We start from the raw sequence: 18746 nt of genomic DNA on the forward strand, positions 1-18746 counted from the left end.
ATGTGGTGCTACAGAAGAATGCTGAAGATTAGATGGGTAGATCACATAACTAATGAGGAAGTATTGAATAGGATTGGGGAGAAGAGAAGTTTGTGGCACAACTTGACCAGAAGAAGGGATCGGTTGGTAGGACATGTTCTGAGGCATCAAGGGATCACCAATTTAGTATTGGAGGGCAGCGTGGAGGGTAAAAATCGTAGAGGGAGACCAAGAGATGAATACACTAAGCAGATTCAGAAGGATGTAGGTTGCAGTAGGTACTGGGAGATGAAAAAGCTTGCACAGGATAGAGTAGCATGGAGAGCTGCATCAAACCAGTCTCAGGACTGAAGACCACAACAACAACAACGTGGGCGATAACTCTGAACAGGATAGAAATGTTACGTCCATTTATTCACGCAAAGTGGTATTTACGAAGCTACCGCGACTCTTCTGTTTGCTACAAATTGGCTGACGCAAGAATTCCCATTTAAAAGTAAAATGATCAAATTATAAAAATTGCATGGAGTTGCTTTGTCTAAAAGAACACGTTGGTCCTAAAATACCTACTCGAAAAGTTGCATCAGTGAACCAGTCGGAAGAGGGTTGTAACTTTGGAAACACTGTACTTGCTCCGTGCTTTGCTGGCAGCGCTCCTTGCGAATGTCGTCAAGCAGTTGTGGCATGATTTTCCTTGCAATTATCCGCCGCACGCAAACCGGGAAGTCACCCACGCAACTGCACGTTCTGACATCTGCGCTCGGCTACTTGTTCTGTCAACAGGCATTTTCCAAAATCGTTACTACAAACAAAAGACTTAGACGTTACTTATTGATTAAGCCCTTGACTAGACAAAAAGTGGAACAGAAATTTTCGTTGGTGGTGTAATGGTAAAGCAGGCGAGTGGGAAACGAAAGGTCGTGGGATCGACTTTCGCTCGGCCCATAGAATTTTCTTTCTGCCTTCACCTCTGAACGATGTGAAGATTTGTCAGGAACGACACCTGTTTCGGATTCCACATTAAACTGTAGGTCCCTTTTCCCCGGCAGGGTTACTGGGACATGTTACAGAGACGCAAGTCACCGAACTAGCGTCCAATTGAAAGACTTGTGTTGCGACCAGGCGAAACCACTTTCGTCCGGCCATAACTGTGGGTTCTTTGATCGTTCTGGGAGAAGGCTCACCAAGCTAGAACACATAAAATATTAGCTCACTTTCTTACAGAAATGAGTAGAAGATTTTCGTAACTTTGCCACAGGAGTAGTGGGTAATCTACAGCTGTCACTGACTATGAAAGCACAACTTGCTGTACAGATTAACAAACTATTTTCTCGCAGTACCAAATGCAAAATTTACGAAAGGACATTTCATGAGAAACTTTAACTGTCACTGACATACACTATGATGTTGACTACTGTAGCCAAGGTCTCGAACTAGGCTGAGCTCTTGCGTGCTCAATACTATATTGACCTCTGATGCGAGGGTATTGTGTGCCGAGAGGGAAGCGTGGTCTTCAAGAGCACCTCCCAAACGTCGTTGGGGATTGCAGCGTGCCCTCGCTAATGACTTTGCTATCGATTCGCGTTGCCGACTTTGGTATGGCACCGCGATCTCAGGACGACACCACACTTGAGCCACACGAAATTATTATTATCTGCATATTATCTTTTATTTGTGCAGGCGACATTTTGATACACATCTAACTATCGCCCTATTTTCCAATCCATGGCTGTCAAAACTATAAATTGTAGGGAATCCTAAGCTGAGTATTTTTAGATGGGGAATCCGTGATCGAAAACCCATATTTCGGTTACTTCGAGGTCTTGAAAGAGTAGTGCACGTTTGGTCCATGTTTGTAAACTTCTTACATATGTTTAACACCAAAAAAACTGCTTGTTACAATACGGAGAGTGCTGATAGAGCAACAGTTACACTCCTATCACATAAAAATGGGGTCAAATGATTTTACAGGATGTTTCAAAGTCTTTGCAAGAAACATCTAGGAGTGATAGATCTCGCCATGGGGAACAACTTTTGTTAGAGTCAAAATGTTCACTGATGCTTCCGATGAACCAAAGGTATCCGTTAGTATTCCCCGGTCCTGGGGCAACGAGATTTCACCGAAGTAGCAGGGTCTACTAACCAGGTATGCAGCATACTACCTACCCCAGTAAACTGATAGAGTGATTTTCAACAAGAAAAGCGTAAGAATGAGTACCTCTAAGCATAGAAAGATATTTTAGAAGCGAATAAGGAACTTCAATTTTTCTCAGCCTATCACCTTTCACACGGAGAAAATGATTGGATGATAGACAACACATACTGCATATGAACGCCACGAGCTGCCACCGTTCAAGGGCATAACCAATCTTGACACCTAGCGTCCCTGGGAAGCATCAGCGGACTTAAGCATCTAACAGAAGCTGTTCCCCCCGACGTGATGTATCAACCCTAGACGTTTCTCGCAAAGAGCTTGAATCACCTGTCTATATATTAACGGCGACTATGCCTCGGCGCCATTCACACAAGCTGGCTTTTCCAGGTATATTTTTCTCCTGCCTCTCCCCGTTCCCTAGCACAGCTCCGTCTCCCTTCGCATTTTCAATCATGCAGATGTCTGTTACATGCACGTGACGTTAGCACATTACAGTGTTGCTGTTCTGCATGTGTCAGCATTACCGTGATAACAATATACTCAATGTTCGTGTTAATTTCCATCAATTTTCTGGTTTCTTTCCAATTTATGGGAACTAATGTGCAAGTGCCTCTACAGTATGCTTCTCGGTACTAGTTCCGTATAGATTAATGTCTTGTCTTAAGATCTTTTTGTTTATCAGGAGCACTGCAATCATAATTTACATGTACCTGATGTGGTATTGTTACATTGTTCATGTGTATCCTGTTTGACAGTTAAACGCAGAGATTTCCTAGTGCAGTACGTATTCGTGCGAGATCGATTTCGTTTCCTTTTAAGACAGTCTACTAACATTCCGTTAGTAACCATCCCACCTACCAGAGGCAGGCCAATTACATATCTGTCTTAGCAAAAATATTTCTGGAGAATACTGTCTACACGTATTAATATAACCTTATGCATTTCATTAATATTGACGGAGGTTTTATTCCTGTGCTCTCCTTTGTTGCTGCCTAAAAATAAAATTTGAAAACTGGAAAATACTGTGTGACTAATGTAAAGTGTTCTGATTATCATTAGCTGCAAAATTTGATACCAGAAACTATTCGATAAATTATGAGTTTCTGTTATAACTGCAAAATTTCAGTTCAGAAATAATGATGGTCAGATGACGTTAGTAACCCCTCCCCCCCCCCCCCCCACCGCCCCCCCCCCAACCGCCACCCCCCAAAAAAAGCTTTTTGTATATTGTTGTCATCGTTTGCCTTTGATTAATTTATAAAATGCAAAAATTTTATTCCTTGCTTTTTGGTGAATACATCCTTCTGTTTCTCAAAACTCGGTAACTAGACTATCTTCAAGTGAGATTTTTCAGGTCGCTTCCTTCCATTGAGACAAAATATTGCAGAGAACAGTAGAGCACCGTATTTCCCAAAACTCTGAAGTCGCTTGTCTGTCCGATAAGCTGTGAAATGACTGTGGCCTTATCCTTAGCAACTAATCAGACGCAAAAGTCCTTAAAGTCTTTTCTTCTCCTTTCTCTTCTAAAACTTGTAACACCTCAGTTCGATGTATACTCTCACTCTTATATGAGTGAGGAAATATATACGTCAAGTTGATTCTGTTCTTATGTAGAGTTTATAGCACTGTCGTATTAGACTGTAGAGTTTTAGCAGTAACATAAGGTTCACGTCAGTAATCATGGTCCTTGCAGTTTACTTATAAAGTAATTGTTTACATTGTTTAAAATCGTTCTGAGGCATAATTACGGTTAAATGGACAGTTTCTCACATGTGTTTTGGTAGTAGGTAGTGGTGACTACCCCAAGGAATTTTCACTGTATGGGGGAATAAAAAGTGAAAATCAATATAAACTACAACAAAAATATATCTTATTGTGAACAAGCCATACGATGATGAACCTGATGGTTCGAAACCAGTGACGGCGCTATTTATGTGAATAAACAGTATTATAAAAAGTTGCTGATTGATGTTATCTTCTCTGCAAGAATCAACATGTAATACTTCTAGAATTCCATTATATCTACTTTTCCAAGCCTATTTTTCTATCTCCTCAATATTCGTAAAACAGACACGACTCTACAAGTACAGGCTGACGATGGATTTAATTTCTCCAACTATAACTGCAACATTCGGAGAATCTCTTCATGCTTATGCAAGTCAATTTGCAGCATATTTCAGTTTTAGCAAAATCTCATATGTCAGGATTATTTATTTCTGTTTATATAGATCGACTAGTCGCTTCTGAAGCAAGAGCATGAGATTCCAGGTCCTTGGCATTTTTAATCAATTTCGAACGACTCTGAATCGTTTCATTAACAAAGATATGAATAATTCTATGACAAAAAAAGTTTTCAATATACTAAAAATGTCGTCCTCGATAAGCATCGTTTCAGTTAGACATTAAAAAACACCTAACTGTACCTTCTCGTGTTTATGATTATACTCGTAAACGCTTCCAGAGTTCTGATTGCGTCACCCCACAAGACCATTAATTGCCTTCTACAAAACAGTTAACATCAGGTTATTACGAGATGTAATAACTTGCAGTTTCTGTTGTCAGGGGCTACTGGCTGTGGGACTTCACACTATCTTGCGTCTGGATCTAGTCTAGTAACGCGTCCATCATGGAAACGTTAATTATTTCACACTGAAAGTCTGAATAGATCTCTGTTTATTTTAAAAAGAAGCAAAACTACAATGTCCCTTTGGGAAGTATTTAACGAAATCGTCTCTCGCAGTATCATTGGACAATGTCATATAATGGAGTTTCCTGGATATTGGCGTATAACTTTCAAATGATGCATTAACTCACATACAGTAAGGAAAGAAAACCAGGAAAGTTTCTGCCGTTGCTTTTCAGTTGAAGGGAAATAGTAGGTACGCATGAAGAACTTAGGGGATTTTACCGGTAGACATGTTATTTATGCATACCTGGTAATGCTTCATCATTGCATTAAAAATAGTGTAAATAAACGACGATTACCAATATTTCATAAACGAAAATTTGAACCTCATGTTATTGGCTGTACGAGAAACGCGCAGCAAACCTGTTGAGAACCGTAAAGGTTCTGTAACAGAATGTAGGCTATGTGGAAATGACAAGGTGCGTTACATAAAAGTCACCGTTTGAGCAAATATTATTATTATTATTTCTTTCCTTTCTCAGACGTTATGTCTGGTTAAAAATGGAAAGTGACGCGGACCTTGATCAAGCGAACTTCCTTTTAACTGTACGGTATATGTTACATTGCATTTAGGAACTTTCGGGTAATTGAACATGTATCAATAATTACGGATTTCTGTAGTTGTATATATTCGTTTGGATGTAGCTGTATTGTGTTGATGTACTGGTGGATATTGTGTGGTGTGACTCCTGTAGTTGATAGTATAATTGGTATAATGTCAACTTTATCCTGATGCCACATGTCTTTGACTTCCTCAGCCAGTTGGATGTATTTTTCAATTTTTTCTCCTGTTTTCTTCTGTATATTTGTTGTATTGGGTATGGATATTTCGATTAGTTGTGTTAATTTCTTCTTTTTATTGGTGAGTATGATGTCAGGATTGTTATGTGGTGTTGTTTTATCTGTTATAATGGTTCTGTTCCAGTATAATTTGTATTCATCATTCTCCAGTACATTTTGTGGTGCATACTTGTATGTGGGAACGTGTTGTTTTATTAATTTATGTTGTATGGAAATTTGTTGATATATTATTTTTGCTACATTGTCATGTCTTCTGGGGTATTCTGTATTTGCTAGTATTGTACATCCGCGTGTGATGTGATCTACTGTTTCTATTTGTTGTTTGCAAAGTCTGCATTTATCTGTTGTGGTATTGGGATCTTTAATAATATGCTTGCTGTAATATCTGGTGTTTATTGTTTGATCCTGTATTGCAAATCATGAACCCTTCCGTCTCACTGTATATATTGCCTTTTCTTAGCCATGTGTTGGATGCGTCTTGATCGATGTGTGGCTGTGTTAGATGATACGGGTGCTTGCCATGTAGTGTTTTCTTTTTCCAATTTACTTTCTTCGTATCTGTTGATGTTATGTGATCTAAAGGGTTGTAGAAGTGGTTATGAAATTGCAATGGTGTAGCCGATGTATTTATATGAGTGAGTGCTTTGTGTATTTTGCTAGTTTCTGCTCGTTCTAGAAAGAATTTTCTTAAATTGTCTACCTGTCCATAATTTAGGTTTTTTATGTAGATAAATCCCCTTCCTCCTTCCTTTCTGCTTAATGTGAATCTTTCTGTTGCTGAATGTATGTGATGTAGTTTATATTTGTGGCATTGTGATCGTGTAAGTGTATTGAGTGCTTCTAGGTCTGTGTTACTCCATTTCACTACTCCAAATGAGTAGGTCAATATTGGTATAGCATAGGTATTTATTATTATTATTATTATTATTATTTATCAGAGGACTGCTCGAAACTTGTTATTTACTTTCGTAGATCTACTATCCGTCGCAATTAGATAAGACTGAATGTAAATTCAGGAGAAGTAGCAGTAGAATGGAGGGAAGAATAAGCATAAAATAAAGATGAGGGCGCGCATCACTACATGTGCGGCCGGATTTCCAGTCTAGTTCCTGCCGCCTCCCTCCTACAATATTAAGGCTTGACAGCACATCCGACAAAGTAAGTCATGTGGAACTGCCCAGGACACCTGCAAAGTGAATAGTCCCTTGATCTTGCAAACCTCTCAAATGTCGTCTTCAGTTCAACTTCCGGCACTAGCCACAACGTCCGCTCTCTCCACCCACAACGTAATATGTGTAGAACGATGAAATGAAAAACCCGTATTCTAATACTGTACGCAAAGTAGAATTTTCACATAATCAAAAGCTGTGGGAACGCTATTACCGTTTAACGGTTCGCTGCAACCCTTTCGGTATGAAACTTTCCCAGCAACGACTGGATAAATTATTCAACTATGCAACACCAATGATTACTGACTACTCGCAGTTGCACAGAAAGGAAATGCAAGCAGTAAATTTTAAGGAAGTATTTCTAGAAATACCTACTTGCCAACGAAATCCGATTGACAATGGCCGCGGGTGGCTACGCAGTCTAGTAACATTTGGTCTTCGGAAATCTTCCGGGCAGCAGAGGCACTAGCGGAAGTACCATCCTCGCAATTTAAAGAAGGCAGAGGCGGTGAAAAAGTTATGGCACTGTGCTCGTATTGATCTAACCAAACTGATTTAAGTTGCATTTCATTTACATAAATCATTTCAGGGATGATAGAACGGTTCCTCCAGCAGGTCAGAGCCGATGTTTTCCTCCACCTACAATTCACCCTCACCTAAATAAATCACACCCTGTCAGTCTCCTTTTGTATTAAGGCTACATTAAATTCCAACCGTCCTTCAAACTATTTGTCAGTAAACGCACACGAAATAAGCACTGATAAAGTATATGCAGATCCGTATGACAGGCAAACAAAGAAAAACTAAGCAGCAACTTCCTTGAAAACTGACGGCACTGAGAAAAACCTGCACAAATTCAAGTTTACCGAAAAGAGTGAGGAAACACAATTCAGTTACCACTCTATAACTCGAGACAACAAAATAAAGAAAGGAAAGAAGAGCAGGATTTAACGTCCTGTCGACGACGTCATTAAGGACGGAGCTTAAAATCGAATAGCGAAGGGATGGGAAAGGAAACTGGCCATGTTCATTTCAAAGGAACCCTTCCGGCATTTGATTTACACGATTTTGAGTCTGGGAGGCGAAAGGGGCTTTGAACCACCACCTTTCCGGACATGAGCCCAGTTTCTTAACGCTGCACCACCTCTCTTGCTTTGACGAAACAACACTAGCAATTAGCTATCCAGGAAATACGTATTAAAATAGTCTTTATAGTCTCTTTGTGTGGCTTAACGTTCCTCTGACAGTTGGATTACTGAAGGTGGGTATCTTTTTCGGATTTCGTAAGAATGTGGCTGTTGGGAGAAGTACAGGGTTATCCATAAGTACCGTTGGGATTTCAGAAGGCAACTGCACGAAAACGACAAGACATACCGAAAAAGACACACATTAGTGGATAGAACATATCTCCAAGTTTCGATTCGTGATATGCGCAGTGGTATTGTTGCAGATTACACCACGAGGGGCAAGCGTGTCAGAACATGGAGATAAATTATACGCTCCATGTTGTAGCATCGAACGACGCGCCTGCAGATAAGCAACCCAATCAACTGCTTTGCGCCTTCCTGCCACAGCGACGGTAATGACTTGCACACACACACACACACACACACACACACACACACACACACACACACATTGACGTATTAAAACAGAATTAGAGCTCTCATCATCACGATGACACAAGTAAGGGCATTGTATTGCGTAATATTGTAAAAAACTGTCACCAGTAGACCCAGAATGTAACAGTAGCCTGAACTCCAGTAACAGTTTTTTTTTTAACGGTATGATGCGGTACCATACCCAAAAAACTATTATGTCAACTGGCTCTGGCCCCTGAAGCCTGTATTAGTTTATATTGAGAAGTGAATATTTTCGTTCGTAATTAAATTTCCTTTAGTGTCTGTAGGACGATCACAACAAAATCAAATCGGTTTGATCGAGGGACTGCAAGATGCTACGCTCTTTTTAGAGAAATCTTCAGTCATCTCCGATAACCTCGATATGAATCTTCACTCTTCACTTCTAAGAAACCATAGGCGGTGTAGACTGGTCATATCGAGGTATTCTTCCCCAGAATTTTAACACCTCACACGCAGGTGCTCTGGGCGTGGTTTCTGTCGATATAGCACTAGGCAAAAACTCCAACTAATATCAATACAATACTTGTAATACAGCAGTTATATATCTTCACTTTAATACACCAATCGTTTCAATTGTTCAAACTGCTGCCGGCCGAAGTGGCCGTGCGGTTAAAGGCGCTGCAGTCTGGAACCGCAAGACCGCTACGATCGCAGGTTCGAATCCTGCCTCGGGCATGGATGTTTGTGATGTCCTTAGGTTAGTTAGGTTTAACTAGTTCTAAGTTCTAGGGGGCTAATGACCTCAGCAGTTGAGTCCCATAGTGCTCAGAGCCATTTTTTCAAACTGCTAGATCGATCGCCCGTAGAACATTTGACAAGAGCGATTCTATTGCACCAGTCTTAAAGAGAAATACGGGGTGATTATAATTAAAGTTAAACTTTCAAACCGCTGTAGAAATAACACCACTCGTCAGAAGACGTCATGTTTTTATTTACGTATTCTGACACATACAGCGCCATCTATTGATCAATTTTCACACAATTTTTTTTCTTCTGCCATACGTTTCCACGCTCCTGCGACAATATTCCGTTGCAATTTGACGTCATTCTGACCAGTGGTGTTATTTCTACAGCGTTTTGAGTGTTTAACTTTAATTATAATCACGCTGTATATGACGCTATTTAAGAGAGTTACGGAAATGTTTATTTGCCCACTGCCAGTCAATTTTACATAAACTTTCGCTTTATTTTCTAGTTTTATTTGCTTATTTTATATCTTCAGCGCGTTGAACGCTTGTTACAACAGACTACACAGATACAGGTGCCGCAGTAATTAAAAATACTGGACTCGTAGTCTGGAGGATCAGGGTTGAAATCCACCTCCGGCCATAGGAATGTACCGGGTGATCAAAAAGTCAGTATAAATTTGAAAACTGAATAAATCACGGAATAATGCAGATAGAGAGGTACAAATTGACACATATGCTTGGAATGACATGAGGTTTTATTAGAATCAAAAAAATACAAACGTTCAAAAAATGTCCAACAGATGGCGCTTCATCTGATCAGAAAAGCAATAATTAGCATAACAAAGTAAGACAAAGCAAAGATGATGTTCTTTACAGGAAATACTCAATATGTCCACCATCATTCCTCAACAATAGCTGTAGTCGAGGAATAATGTTGTGAACAGCACTGTAAAGCATGTCCGGAGTTATGGTGAGGCATTGGCGTCGGTGTTGTCTTTCAGCATCCCTAGAGATGTCGGTCGATCACGATACACCTGTGACTTCAGGTAAACCCAAAGCCAAAAATCGCACGGACTGAGGTCTGGGGACCTGGGAGGCCAAGCATGACGAAAGTGGCGGCTGAGCACACGATCATCACCAAACGACGCGCGCAAGAGATCTTTCACGCGTCTAGCAATATGGGGTAGAGCGCCATCCTGCATAAACATCGTACGTTCCAGCAGGTGTTTATCAGCCAGGCTGGGGATGATTCGATTCTGTAACATATCGGCGTACCTCTCACCTGTCCAGTGCCATCTGTCGGACATTTTGTGAACTTTTTTTTGTTCTAATAAAACCCCATGTCATTCCAAGCATGTGTGACAATTTTTACCTCTGTATCTACGTTATTCCGTGGTTTATTAAGTTTTCAAATTTATACTGACTTTTTGATCACCCTGTATATTTTTCTTAGTTACCACAAATCATATGAGAGAAGTACTATGATGATTCTTTGAACCCCGTCCTATATTCCTTCCCACTTTTGTCCAAAGAAGCTATTGTTCCGTATCTAATAAACTCTACGTCCACAGAAAGTTTAACTTTGTCGTTCGTCTTACACCATATTAGACTGTTTTGATTATCAAAACGAATATCAAAGAGACTAAGGCACGATACCGCATTTTATCAGCGATCTATATCGATTTTCACTGTTCACCACCTCCATAACTACCTCCAGTAAAAAGGAAGTCTAGTGAAACAACCCGGTGTCAGTTTTTGGAGCAGCCGTTGCTATGTGAGGTGACAACGAATCATCACCTACGAAGAATTGTGAATAACACAACCAATTACATACAGGTAACGATTCCAAAAAGAAAGACGACTGGAACTGCGTGTCGTTAGGTAGGAAGTTAATGCAGGTGATGCATGATGCATTAGTCGGCGCAGCTGTGAATAAAAAACCAGGGCTGCGAGCAGAGCTGGCTGGCAAGTCGCCGGCGACCTCGCTGCAGAGTGCCGCTCCCAAGGCCGAAGGCCGGCAATCGAAAGCGTGCGACGTGCAACCAAGCAAGCAGTGTGGCCAGTGCAACGTGGCAGGTCGGCTCGCACGTGCCGAGGCGCTGCAGATGTGCGGCGCCTGACGTCGCCGACTGGCGCCGGCTGCCATCCAGCGAGAGTGTAACCTACTGCCATTCAGCGCCACAGGCTCCAGTGTGGTAACGCGCAGTCCCTTACTCGCTTCTCAACTAACAGTCTATTGTCATCGTAACCGTTAAGTCTCGTTAACAGACGAGGAAACTGCGTTTTTCAGTAACCGATGATTTAGCAACTATGCTTTGAATAAATTAACAATCAGCCCCATAATATGAATCTTTGTATAAGGTTTCCTTACTGGCCATTCCAGAAAACATGGCCTCTAAAATTCATGTTGTTGTTGTTGTGGTTTTCAGTCCTAAGACTGGTTTGATGCAACTCTCCATGCTACTCTATCCTGTGCAAGCTTCTTCGTCTCCCAGTACCTACTGCAGCCTACATCCTTCTGAATCTGCTTAGTGTATTCATCTCTTGGTCCCCCTCTACGATTTTTACCCTCCACGCTGCCCTCCAATACTAAATTGGTGATCCCTCGATGTCTCAGAACATGTCCTACCAACCGATCCCTTCTTCTAGTCAAGTTGTGCCACAAGCTCCTCTTCTCCCCAGTTCTACTCAATACCTCCTCATTAGTTATGTGATGTACCCATCTAATCTTCAGCATTCTTCTATAGCACCACATTTCGAAAGCTTCTATTCTCTTCTTGTCCAAACTAGTCATTGTCCATGTTTCACTTCCATACATGGCTACTTTCAGGAACGACTTCCTGACATTTAAATCTATACTCGATGTTAACAAATTTTTCTTCTTCAGAAACGCTTTCCTTGCCATTGACAGTCTACATTTTATATCCTCTCTACTTCGACCATCATCAGTTATTTTGCTCCTCAAATAGCAAAACTCCTTTACTACTTTAAGTGTCCCATTTCCGAATCTAATTCCCTCAGCATCACCCGACTTAATTCGACTACATTCCATTGTGCTCGTTTTGCTTTTGTTGATGTTCATCTTAGACACTCCTTTCAAGACACTGTCCATTCCGTTCAACTACTCTTCCAAGTCCTTTGCTCTGTCTGACAGAATTACAATGTCATCGGCGAACCTCAAAGTTTTTATTTCTTCTCCATGGATTTTAATGCCTACTCCGAACTTTTCTTTTGTTTCCTTTATTGCTTGCTCAATATACAGATTGAATAAAATCGGGGACAGGCTACAACCCTGTCTTCCTCCCTTCCCAGTCACTGCTTCCCTTTCATGCCTCTCGACTCTTATAACTGCCATTTGGTTTCTGTACAAATTGTAAATAGCCTTTCGCTCCCTGTATTTTACCCCTGCCACCTTCAGAGTTTGAAAGAGAGCATTCCAATTAACATTGTCAAAAGCTTTCTCCAAGTCTACAAATGCGAGAAAAGTAGGTTTGCCTTTCCTTAATCTTTCTTCTAAGATAAGTCGTAGGGTCAGTATTGCCTCACGTGTTCCAACATTTCTACGGAATCCAAACTGATCTTCCCCGATGTCGGCTTCTCTCAGTTTTTCCATTCGTCTGTAAAGAATTCGCGTTAGTATTTTGCAGCTGTGACTTATTAAACTGATAGTTCGGTAATTTTCACATCTGTCAACACCTGCTTTCTTTGGGATTTGAATTATTATATTCTTCTTGAAGTCTGAGGGTATTTCGCCTGTCTCATACATCTTACTCACCATATGGTAGAGTTTTGTCAGGACTGGCTCTCCCAAGGCTGTCAGTAGTTCTAATGGAATGTTGTCTACTCCGGGGGCCTTGTTTCGACTCAGGTCTTTCAGTGCTCTGTCAAACTCTTCACGCAGTATCGTATCTCCCATTTCATCTTCATCTACATCCTCTTCCATTTCCATAATACTGTCTTCTAGTACATCGCCCTTGTATAAACCCTCTGTATACTCCTTCCACCTTTCTGCTTTCCCTTCTTTGCTTAGAACTGGGTTTCTATCAAAGCTCTTGATATTCATGCAAGTGGTTCTCCTTTCTCCAAAGGTCTCTTTAATTTTCCTGTAGGCAGTATCTATCTTACCCCTCGTGAGATAAGCCTCTACATCCTTACATTTGTCCTCTACCCATCCCTGCTTAGCCATTTTGCACTGCCTGTCGATATCATTTTTGAGACGTTTGTATTCCTTTTTGCCTGCTTCATTTACTGCATTTTTATATTTTCTCCTTTCATCAATTAAATTCAATATTTCTTCTGTTACCCAAGGGTTTCTACTAGCTCTCGTCTTTTTACCTATTGATCCTCTGCTGCCTTCACTATTTCATCCCACAAAGCTACCCATTCTTCTTCTACTGTATTTCTTTCCCTCATTCCTGTCAATTGTTCCCTTATGCTCTCCCTGAAACTCTCTACAACCTCTGGTTCTTTCAGTTTATCCAGGTTCCATCTCCTTAAATTCCCGCCTTAAGATATTCGTGCACTTTGTCATCTTCGCTACTGTGAAACACATCTCTTCTACCGCAAGCTCTTTGCTATTCCGAATCACCTACAGAATCCAACAAACAAATGAAGACACATTCCTCTGTTATTTCCCATGAATATAACATGCCGTAAACATCTTTTAGCGTTGTTACTCGTCGGGCTGACAGGAAATGAGGCTGCTGACCCTGTTGCCAAGGCTGCATTTCACCTACCCCGGCCTGATAGCTCTTCCGTTCCTTCGGATAATCTCCGCGTTGCCGTCCGTCGGCAGATGGCGTCACTTTGGCATCGCCACAGCTCTTCTCTTCATGGGAACAAGATCCAAGTAATTACCCCTCTCCCAACGGCTTGGCCGCCCTCGTCTCGGCCTGCTCGTCGTGAGGTTTCGTACTGGGCACTGTCATTTTAGCCATCGTCATTTGTTAAGTGGTGATAATCATAGTAATTCTCGATTTCCAGGACGGATGAACGATCTATATACATAATTAAGTTTGTGTAGAACCCTCGGTGCCCAAGTCCCTCTCTCACTTATCCCCATATTTTCCATTCATTGCATCTACCATTTGGCGTTGGATGCCTCTGTAACTGTCTAACGAAAAACTAGAAATACGGAGGAATTTGGTTGTCCTGTACAAGGTAAAGCTGTCGTCAGATCGAAAGTTGGTTGAATACCGTGGTGTTTTACTAGGCATGGTACTATTGGACGTGGTATCCCTTTGTCTTTCTCCCATCTTTGAACTGATCGACCGGTCAGTTATAGGATAACACACAGCTTACTGTGTTTTCAGAACTGGGGAATGTTCTAGCAACTTTGTTAATAATACGATGCGGCTGGCGCCTTAAATCAATACTCACTGTGCGTCATCACAAAGAAAATAAATTAACCGAGGACTCTCAGACTATAGATAACTTTTTTATGATAAATGTTACGAAGTAAAAGTAAAACTGTCAATTTTTTGCTTTTTGTTATTCATATCCTCGTCTCAGTACCATCAAAAATACACAAATAAATAGTATATAGTAATTAAAATGCCATATATTTACGCCAACATTTTGCTACGTAACTGCGTTTCCGTTGCATAAAGGAGTTTATCTTGTGTACTGGAAGTTTGGTGCAGTGTGTGCTGGAGCATACGTTTCGTTGTGCTTTGATGTCCTCCACGTTTGCATTTTGTAATATTTTCCGGTGTTACTAGCTTTATTCGATTTAAAACAGCAGAATGTGCGTGAGACATATCTTACAAAGCACAATTTTACATTTTTATACAATGTATGTACACATTTCTTTGAGTTATACTTATCCGTTTTTGAAAAGCATTCTTCCTACTCATTTTACTGATAGCAAGTAGCGCTACCATGCATAAATGTGTCTTTGAGTCTGGTATTAAATCTGTTATAATTTTTCCCTGAGCGTACCCTCCACAGATCAGATGTTCCACTTAATTGTGAATCTATATTTTCATCTTACGTCATCATACAACGCGTAGCAGAGGGTGAATTATCTCCCCGCTTCATTTTACCGGATTCCTGTTCCATTCGAAGTTGACGCATGGGAAAAACAGCTTTTGTCGCTTACTTATATAGAGTCGAATTTTTCCAGTATACTGTCACAGCCATTACGCGAGATGTGTACTGGAGGAAGTAATATATACCTCTATGCGTCTTGAAATGCACGTTCCAGTAACTAAAGAGAAAACCTTTATATAACGCACTAGTCATTCCTTTGACATCTTCACCCGTGTATTACTGAGCCTTTCTATGACGTTAACTATACAAACAACTCACGGATCAAAATGCTCTTCTTTGAATCGTCTCTGTATTTTGTTATTTTGAACTTTTGTTGCACGTGTGAAGACTTCAGCAACTTCATTTTTTTGACGATAAAATATAGATAGGTAAATTATATGTGGTACATTACGTACTAAAGAGTGTACTCTCAGCGTTTATATGCGTTGGTTAAAGATGAAGTACAAGCGATGAAAAGGAAGACGTACAACTTTGACGGAGAACTTAATGAATCGTTGTTAATTTTTCCATGATTCTGATTTTTTTCTCGGATTTTAATGATATTTGCAGGACTTATTTAGTGGCGCAGGAACGAAAATTAATACCTATGTTTTGAAATTTTGCAAATTGAAGTTTTGGCGATAATTCTCCAGGAAATTATTACACGGAGATAAAATAACTTCCACATCTGTTGAAAAACAGTAGTTTTCATACGTGAATCAAATAGAAATTCTGTTGATGTTTGGAGAATTTTAATTAAATATTTGTGTCTTTTTTTCCGGACACGAGTTAGTCTATATTGGTTTCATTTGACACTTTGGTTTATAATTGCCAGATAATTCTTGTTTTATACAAAAATGGAAAAGCGGAGGGCAGAATTTTAAAAATGATGTCTTTCAATCGTTAGGATAACCAATTGATGGTTCCTAAATCTGCAGCACACTGCAGTCATTGGTCACAGCGTGATTAAATAACGAACTTTACTTTTCTCCTACTTAACCATGTATATACTGTATTTGTGCAGAAAATGAGGTGCAAGTACGCAGACAACTATCCTTTTCTGGTAAGCAACTCAGTTAACTAATATGGTGTTCCTACAATCTTAGGTACAAAGAATCATTCAGTAAAAATTGAAATTTCGAACGAAAGCTTCACTGTCATAGCGTTTGTGGACTTGTCGATGAAACTTGAACTTTTGTGTACGAATTTAATTTCTTTGAGGTTACTATTTTATGGAGTCATAATTTATTATAAGAACGAAAAAACTCGGATAGCATGATTGAGTGGTTACTATAGTAAAAATGTCACTCTGTTCACGGATAAAAATCCTAAGCCTCCTAAGCGTTCCGAGTGGGTGCCCCCTTGAACGTTTCCATGTCACGCCCTGTTTCCTATATCATTTCGCATGTTTTTGAAACATAGCACTCATCAATAACAACAATCACTCTTGCCGAAGACCGCCTTTAAAAGTAAATAAATTAATAAAACCATACTTGGCATTAGCACCGTGACACAAAGGGTTCCACTCTGTGGAGAAGCTGAAAGTTAGGTGGTGCAACATGGAGCGATCGGCCAGCGAATGCAATGCGATAGGGTGCACAATAAACTGTGATACGTCAAAACTCTCAAGAAGTTGGAAGCACGCCTTCAGCGAGTTCTCCCATCTAACGTTACAGCGGATGTTGTTCTTTTGCGCGATAGTGCAAAACCACACGCCAGTCGCTTCAATACTGGCCAAATTGTAAACATTGGGTAGAGAGGCCTGTCTCTTCCAACATACAGCACTGACCTTGTGTCATCAAACTTCCAACTGTTCGGTCCGCTCAGAGAAGTTCATCGGGGCATCACTTTACAGATGCAGAGTCCTAGTAAAATTCTGTCCACCTTTGGCTGAGGAAGCAGAACCATAATTTTTACCGCGCAGGCATACAGCCTCTTATTTCAAGGCGGAAAAAAAACTATGGATTTAGATGGTAAAATAAAAAGTAGGAGACTTTACTTTCTGACTGACCCTCCTAGTATTTGTTGTTCGGAATGTCAACAGTTCGTATTAGCTAACATTGGTAATGATCAGGACACACCACACCATCACACCATCCATCTGTATTGTATGGCTATCCAAAGAGTATGAGGGAAATACGTGCATATGACCGTCACTGCAACCAATAATAAGCGGATCTTGTCAGTCAACGCGACCAACGCCGACGTGTATTATATTGGTTGTACTCGTGTGCTTATGGTACCCTGACACGTCTAAGATTTAGTGTTATCTTTCACCATTGCCTTTGGAACGTTATAGGTCTGCGCGACGGACAATGAACTTGATGTGAGTAGTGCCATAGGTTAATTAGGGGTGCCATAGGTTATCTTCGGCGATCGCGATCCATGCCGATTGCTTACCTCTCTACAGCGACCAACACTCTTACCATTCATCCAACAGTCTTATGATACTACATCCCAAGAAGATAACGCCGACTACGTGATGCTTAAAACGTTCAAGACTTGTTCGTAGCGCAGCAATATAACCCTTTCCTTGGCATACTCGTTCGGAAGATTGTCGCCATGGAAACGTAGTTTCTGGTCACTTGTCAACTGGCTCCTCAATATCCCTGGCCCTTGAGTCGAAGCAGTATCCCAGAAACACCTCAAAACAGCCCTTGAGTTCGCTTAAACTTTTTATTTCCGCTCATGGCAGCTTTAGAACATATTGATTTCGTTCACTCACGCAAATTTACCCTTCGATCACTTTGCATGGAAAGGAAGAAAGGTTAAGATTTCACGTCCTACTGACGCCGAGGTAAGTAGAGAGCGAGCACGGGTTCAGTTGCACAATCACGGGGAAGAAAAAGACAATGACTCCCTTAAGGAACCACCCCAGCATTTGCCTAAAGTGATCTGGGAAAATCATGGAAAACCTATATAGGATGGCCGGCCTGTAATTCCAAGACGTTCAAAATACGAATTCAGTTTCAAACTATAAGCCATTTCACTCTCTCTACCTTTGTGGTGTGGCAGGGATTCGACCATCGATGTCCAACTGTGCACTCATCAATGTCTGCGTCACACACTGCCCACGACAAAATCACACTAAGTGTGGTTGGAAGAACATCAGCTCCCACGCTTCTCTAAACCAGAGTAGGAGATGAGTCTGGTTATGACATCCTGAATACAGAATCAAGCTTTCATAAACATGCGCAACACGATGAACAGCCAGCATGAATTTTTCAGGTACTTAGTGTGATATGAGTCTATATCTCCAGCGACGTCAGTAAATAGCAACGTGTGTCATAGTATACCCTTCATCCTATCCGCAACCGTCCTCTGTAAATCATTCATATTTCAGTTCTGAATTTGTCACTAAATCAAAAACTACATCATTAAAGACAGGAAAAATGTTCAGTTTCTCAAGGACGACACACAAACCGGCCTCACTCTTGCGTAAGGGATCATTCCTCATTTCTGTTGGAATAGTCTGTGTAAACAGCTGAAAGTCTGCAGAAAGATAACGAGACTGAGACTTGTTTTAGGCGCTTCTAGGCCATAGTATTACAGCTGGAGTTACTCGCTTGACACAGTAAGCGAGATGAATCATTG

The 18746-nt window shown here is 40.7% G+C and overlaps 1 protein-coding gene across 2 annotated transcripts in view; it reads left to right on the top strand.

Moving 5' to 3' along the window:
* The window catches only part of LOC126470001 (uncharacterized), a 192845-nt gene that overhangs the window by 127891 nt on the left and 46208 nt on the right, over positions 1-18746 (top strand). Inside the window, exon 1 of one of the 2 annotated variants that reach the window (XM_050097466.1) lies at positions 11164-11317. The exons of the other annotated variant lie outside the window; for it this stretch is intronic. The gene's annotated coding sequence lies outside the window, so the exon portion shown is untranslated. Of the gene's footprint in view, positions 1-11163; positions 11318-18746 lie in introns of those variants that run through there. 2 annotated transcript variants of the gene reach the window in all.

The sequence above is a fragment of the Schistocerca serialis genome, chromosome 3 (assembly GCF_023864345.2).
Source record: "Schistocerca serialis cubense isolate TAMUIC-IGC-003099 chromosome 3, iqSchSeri2.2, whole genome shotgun sequence".
In the NCBI taxonomy this organism is placed as follows: Eukaryota; Metazoa; Arthropoda; class Insecta; order Orthoptera; family Acrididae; genus Schistocerca; species Schistocerca serialis.